This window comes from Eumetopias jubatus, unplaced genomic scaffold (assembly GCF_037043125.1).
Source record: "Eumetopias jubatus isolate StellerSeaLion01/CBP00866 unplaced genomic scaffold, mEumJub1_p1.0 scaffold_159, whole genome shotgun sequence".
In the NCBI taxonomy this organism is placed as follows: domain Eukaryota; kingdom Metazoa; phylum Chordata; class Mammalia; order Carnivora; family Otariidae; genus Eumetopias; species Eumetopias jubatus.
Genome location: NW_028274965.1, coordinates 4845 through 10934, shown reverse-complemented (window position 1 = coordinate 10934; position 6090 = coordinate 4845). Strand labels below are relative to the sequence as shown.

The following is a 6090-nucleotide window of genomic DNA, read 5'->3' as shown; positions in this document are numbered from 1 at the left end:
TCCTGGGGCGGAGAGACCATCTTCGTGAACCTTGAGGGGGGCCCGGAGGCATCAGAGGAGTGAGGGCTGAGAGGGCGGACAGCGAGTGTGTTTCGGGACTGGCGTGTTCACTGGCTGGGGTGGGGAGGAGGACAATAAACAGGGGACCCGTACAGGTGTCGCCCGTGGGGCGTGGGAGCTCCTGGGAACCTGCTGACAGTACCGGGATAGCCCCGTCCCCGCGGTACTTCTGACAGGTCCGCAGACCCGTAAGGAGCCCGGGCCCGGCGACCGGCGCCGACGTCATTCCACTCCGGCGCGCATGCCCAGAAAGCACCAATCGGATCGCAGCGCTGACGATTCTCCCTCCCTGGTGCCGGGACTTCCGGGCGCGGGCTTCCGGCCGCTGTTGGCAAACTTCCGGGGCAGGACGACGAAAAGGCTTTTGTGCGGCGGCCGATTCGGCCGAGCCTCTTGGGCCGTTCTCTGGCTTCCTCTGCCCTTCGGCGGCATTCCACGTAGCTCCCACAGCCTCGATCTGCACTTCGCCTCGCAGGGGAGTGGTAGAAAAGATGGCTTCACTTTCGCAACGTGTGGCGCTCAGTTTCTGTGGCCGCTAGGTGGCAGTAGTGCGCCGTGCAGGTTTTTCTGCCGTCCTCCTCCCCCGCCCTTCGTGCTTGGAAAAAGCAGCAGCGGCTTGTTGCCTCTAAACTGGAGCCGCCTTTCTGCGCCCGCGCGGGCAGGCCGCCTGGCGCCGGATCTGCCCGGTTCCCCGCGTGGGGCGGGGGGGGCGCCCTGCGAAAACGCACCGCCCCCGGACGAGACCCTTCTGCTTGGCCGCCGTGCCTCTCCCCAGTCGCTGCCTGGGTGCCTCAGCGCCTCGTCGTTCCGCGTCTCCGAGTCGCCTGCTCGGTGGCTTTCCCTAAGCCCCAGCCGTTAGCAGGCGCGGAGGGGAACCTGCACTGGGGAGTGTTTAATTAAAGGCTAACAAACCTATAGAGTTCGGGCTCAGGGAGAATTCTGGAGGTGGGGGACGCCGGTGAAGGTGGCGCCAGGGCGCGCGCGAACTTGCTGATGCGACTGTCCGTTCACGTAAACATGCTTGAAATGGTCATTTTTATGTTCTACCGATTTTCCCACCCCAAGGGTGAGAGAAAACCTCTTTCTGGCGAAGGTGACACCGCGTGGGAGTTGTTCGAAATGAGGCGTTGCACAAATGGGTCGAACTGAAATGCAGGTGTCAGAGAAGCCTTGAGAGAACAGGTAGGTAACCTGCGTCAGGAGGTGTGTGCGGTCCCTCGCGCCTTCCTTGGTCTGGTTTCTGTCTCCATCCCCTCCTCATGGTCTCCGCCCCTGTGTCCCCCTGGGGTCCCTCACGCCCAGGCGCTGCGCTGCACGGGGTGCTGCCGAGCGCACAACGCCCGGGACCCTTGTGACGAGCACGCTTACTGACAGTCCCAGTGCCCTGTCTGCGTGGCCTCCCACGCAATCCATCGGGTGTCTGAGTTTCCGCTCCTTTGTCTTCTGGGCGGGGGCGGGGGCGGGGGGGGCGGTTCCTCTTGAGTCAGATGGATGAAGCTTCAGTTGCCTAGTAACCAGTTTTGGTCTGTTTTTTGTTCTGTTGTTGTTTTAATTATCTCAACATCTGTTCCCGGAAAGAGAGCGAGGACCTTCAGCTGGGCGGATGCCTGAGCTGAGTGACCCAGCGAGGAGGACCAGAAGGATGTTGCCATGACAGCGACTCCCACACTCCCTTCCAGCGCACAGGCCCTTCTCCCTCCCTCTCCGTGCCTGCTAGGATCTCCCCTGAGAATGGGAATGTGCTTTGGCCAGCAGGGAAGGGATCCGTGTATGGTCGAGGATGCAGGGGGAGAGGCGTAATCTTGGGGTGTCTGCAGAAGGGACCAGAGCCCCCAAAGAAAGCAGTCTGTACAACACTGAGGCCCCCGGAGACGACGAAGCCTGTGAAAGCATAGTGGCCTCTAAATGCGGTTCTGGGATTTTCTCCAGCAGTCCACGGTGCTACACCGTTTTCTGAAGCCAAGCTCCATGGCTCAGACCCTGGAAAATGGGGCCTGTGTTGTTAAAGGAGAATGGAGCCTGGCATGGCTCGTGGAGGCCATGACAGACTGGAGAAGGACCTGCTCCCCTCCGTGACAGCTCTCCTGAGTGACGGTGGCACTCCGTGTGTCTGGTCTGCTCATCCTTCTGTGCTCCGTGTTGGGGTCCACTTACACGGGATGTGAAACCTGGGCCTAGTTCAAGGAGAGGACAGGGCAGAGATGCCCCAGTCTCCTCTAACGTGGACTGATTGGAGGGTGGACGGAGGACGAGCTGCCCGGGGTGGTGAGGTGAGAACACACATTCACTAGGGCTCCTCAGACCACAAGGCCACATTGATTAATTTCTTCTCAATGGCTGATGTGATCTTCGTGATTGTTCACTGTCTGGACCTGCCAGAAACGGAGCAAACCACCCAGTGAAATCATTGCTGACCTGGTCCGGGGGGGTGGGATGCAATCATGTGAATGGTCTAGTTCAATAAATGCGCAGTCTCTCAGATTTCCACCCCAGCTCCCTACTGTTCCCAGGCTGGGGAAGGAGTATGTGTGGTTTACACGTCTCGTGGGTGATGCTGGAAGGGGGCCATCTAGGAAATTCTTATGGTGCTCACCGAATGCTCCCTGGTCTCTGAGGGGAGGAGGACTCTTGGCTCCCGGGTCCAGCTGGTGAGGCTGACCTGCACCACCCAGGCATGTGGCTGGTGAAACTTGCATTTTCCTCTCTCTCTCCTCTTGGTCGGGACCTGGTGCTGCCTGGCTGAGCCAGCCTCAGCTCACCTTTGCTGGCATCTGTAGACACCTCTGAATCTTGGTCTCAGCCTCCATCCCCACTCTGGGCAGGGCTGTCGCCCCACAGCCTCAGCTGCAGGGTCACCTAGTCCCCCGCCTACTTGGGCTTCCTTCCCCAACCCCTGGCTGTGGACTCAGTCACTTTCCACATTTCCCCCTCAGGGAATGCAGCCTCTGGGGTCTGGCCCATAGCACAGCAGGAGCCAAGATCAGCTCCAGAAAGCTAGGTTCCTAACCTCAGCCATCCCTCTGCCCAAGGAGGCTGCTGGGTCATCCTGCAAAGAATGGGGGCAAAATGCTGTCCTCCACTTCTCTGCTGTAGCTCACTTGTCCCCTCCCATAGAGGGGAGACTGAGCCTTGAGAGCCTTCCCTCCATCTGCCACCTCCTGTGTGTGTCTTCTACTCCTCTGAGGCTGGGACAGAACACATTCTTTTGCTTGACCTTCATGCTGACGAGGCTTCCCCACAGTATGTCCAGATCCCAAAGGGAAAGCTTTAGGATTTGCTTGCCTTTTTTTTTTTTTTTTTAAGAGATTGGCTAACTGATAAACATAAAATGGAAGGGATTACCAAACATGAATGCCTGTGCCATCATCAGCAGGGCAAGATGTAAAAAAGTAAACTCAAGAGTTCAAAGACAGACACCATGTTTTAAAAGGGCCCTAGGAGATGCCGTGTCACCAATTTTAATGTCAGTGCCCAGAGAGCTTCACTCCTCAGTCCTCTGCTCCCACCAGCGCCTGGCAACCATCCAGGAGAGTTGGGCAGCAGAGATGAACTTACCCAGAGCTTGTGATGTCTCCCAGGGGTTATGGAGCAAGCGTGGGAGCGTGTGCACGTCTGTCTGGTCCAGGAATGTCCTGAAGGGTCGGCAGACTTTCTTCCGGTGTCCTGTTTACCGCATAATAAATTAGAAGGGCAGCACTGAGATAGGCTCAATAGTTTCACCTTTTAAAAGAAATTTCTGATTACCGGGAGGAGCCCAGTCGACATTACTGGAGAACACAATGAAACCACAACTGTCTAATTCTAAAAATCCCTGAATGAAAACGTTTGCTTGACAGCTTCCCATTCTGGGAAAAAGGTCTTCCGCGGTCCTCTTCCTGAAGTTTGAATACAGGTTCCTGGCTCAGTCCTAAACCAGGCATGTTCTCCCCAGGTGTTGTACGGGAGTGGGTCCCCTCAAGACAGGACACGCAGGGGCGCTCTGGCCCCCAGCAGCTTTTCTCGGGCTCCCGAGTTCTCCAGCTGGCGGCTGCTCAGCAAGATCTATCAGAGGCATTTTGAGGGCTCCCGGTGCCTGCCCTGTTCTGAGAATGGACAGTCTCGGTCACCCTATGGGCTCACGCCCTGACTGCCTGCCCTCTGGGCACATGGAGAAACCAAGGCACAGGGAGACCGAGGAACGTGCCTGCCGCCATGCAGCCAGAGAGCTCACTAGATGGGAGTCCTGGCATCACTGCTGCCCACCCTGGGTGACCTTAGGATCATATGCTAACATCTTCTCTTTTCCCCCCTCTCACTCACTATGGACATGTCGTATTAAGGAGCAGTGAACGAATTTAATCCCTTAGAAGGAAATCAAGGCAGGGCAAGGTATCCCTTGTGCCTTTAACACAGACCCCTCAAAACCTGCAGGAGCTAGTGGCGGGCACACATGTGTTTCTGTGGATGTAAAGGGAGATTCTCCACTAACACTCCCCCACCCGCCCACCACCCCTTCCATAACCTGCAAAAAACATAACAGGTCTCAGGTGGCCTTTTATTCAGCGTCCAACAACACGAATGAGAGCCTCTCTTATTAGGTGTTTGCCACTCTCGTACAAGGTGGTCATTTAGCACTTACCTGGGAAGCAAGAGAATACCAACCAACCAACGAACCAATGCATAAAGAAGTTAGTGTGGTAAGCGTTAGGAACAAAATAGCCCAGGTCCTAGGCCAGGAACAATCTACTTACACAGAGTGGTCAGGCAGAGCCTCTCTGAGAAGGCAATGATGGAGCAGAAACCCTACAGCTGAGAAGGAACCAACCATGTAAAGATCCGGGGCTGGACTCTGCCAGGCAAAGAGCACCGTGATTACCAATGTCCTGACCAGGGAATAAGCTTGACATGTTCGAGGAACAGAAGTAGGCCAGGGTTATCGTCGTGGAGGCAAGAGCTGATGGGATTGTTTGGCGATTAAAACAGTAGCAGTAGATAAGCACAGAAGGGGTTGGATACAGGATAGAGTCAGAAGATCGGATCTAGAGGACTTGTTGCTGGACCGCGGCGGACACCAACAAGATGCAACACGTGAAGAGGCGTGCTTGGGGCACGTGAAGTGTATGGTTCCTCCTCGTCATCCAACAGGGGCGGTCGGACGTCCGCGAAGTCAGGCCAGAGGACCCGCATTTTACCAATCCCGTGGTTTAGCAAGAACGGGAAATTCTAGTGGATCTGGGGAAGAAGGTTGGTTCCGAGATCACGCACTTCCGGCGCGCTGGCCCGGACCCCAGCAATTGGAACCAAGCCTCGCTCCAGTCCTCCCGGTTAGCGTCTTCCAGGGGGCGGGACTTCCTGCACCAGCTGCTCTATTTCCGGGTGCCGGAATAGGGAAGGCTTCCGGGTTCGAGATGGGTCGGTAGGGCCACTTTGATGGTTTTTTTCCTCCTGTCCCTGGTCCTCAGCTTTATCCCTTTTGGGTCCCTCAAGTACTATATTTATGGTTTTCGCTGAAAATACGGCGGAGATATGTTTCTGTTATTTTATTTTTTTGCGGGTTTGTTGTCTTCCGTTTCTGTGTCCTCTAGGTGGTAGTTTTGCTCCGTCTGCTCTTTTACTCCCCTCTGCCCCCCCCTTTTTGTTTGAAAAAAAGGCATCATCCTGAAAAGAAGTGACTTTTTTATTGCGACTGCGCAGGGCTGGCGGCTTGGGCTGGAACTGTTCTTTTCAGTGAGGTCTTTTTTGAAAGCACCCCGCCCGCGGACAAAATAGTTTTGCTATTTCAGTGTGCTGCTTTTCAGCTTGGCTGAGAGGGTTGCTTAGCAAGTGTTCTTTCTGTGTTTCTGGTCTGGTGTTTGTGTTTTTCCAAATTGTTTGCGTTTTATAGGCATTTATTAATATATTCTTCAGTTATGCTGGTCACTCCATCCCACTGAGAAAAGTTGGAGCACAGATAAAATATAATAAAATAATATATTTTGCATTTCCATCACGCCAGGCTGACGATTAATAGTATTTTTGAAATATTCCTAAGGGTTTTTCATTAAAAAGGTG

General features: G+C 55.0%; 1 long non-coding RNA gene across 1 annotated transcript; it reads left to right on the top strand.

Annotated features, from left to right (window-relative positions):
* Positions 1-340: 340 nt before the first annotated feature.
* Positions 341-2541, top strand: LOC114200655 (uncharacterized). The gene is made up of 2 exons (XR_015767521.1): positions 341-1242; positions 1579-2541. It is a non-coding gene; the product is annotated as an uncharacterized LOC114200655 (long non-coding RNA).
* Positions 2542-6090: the final 3549 nt, after the last annotated feature.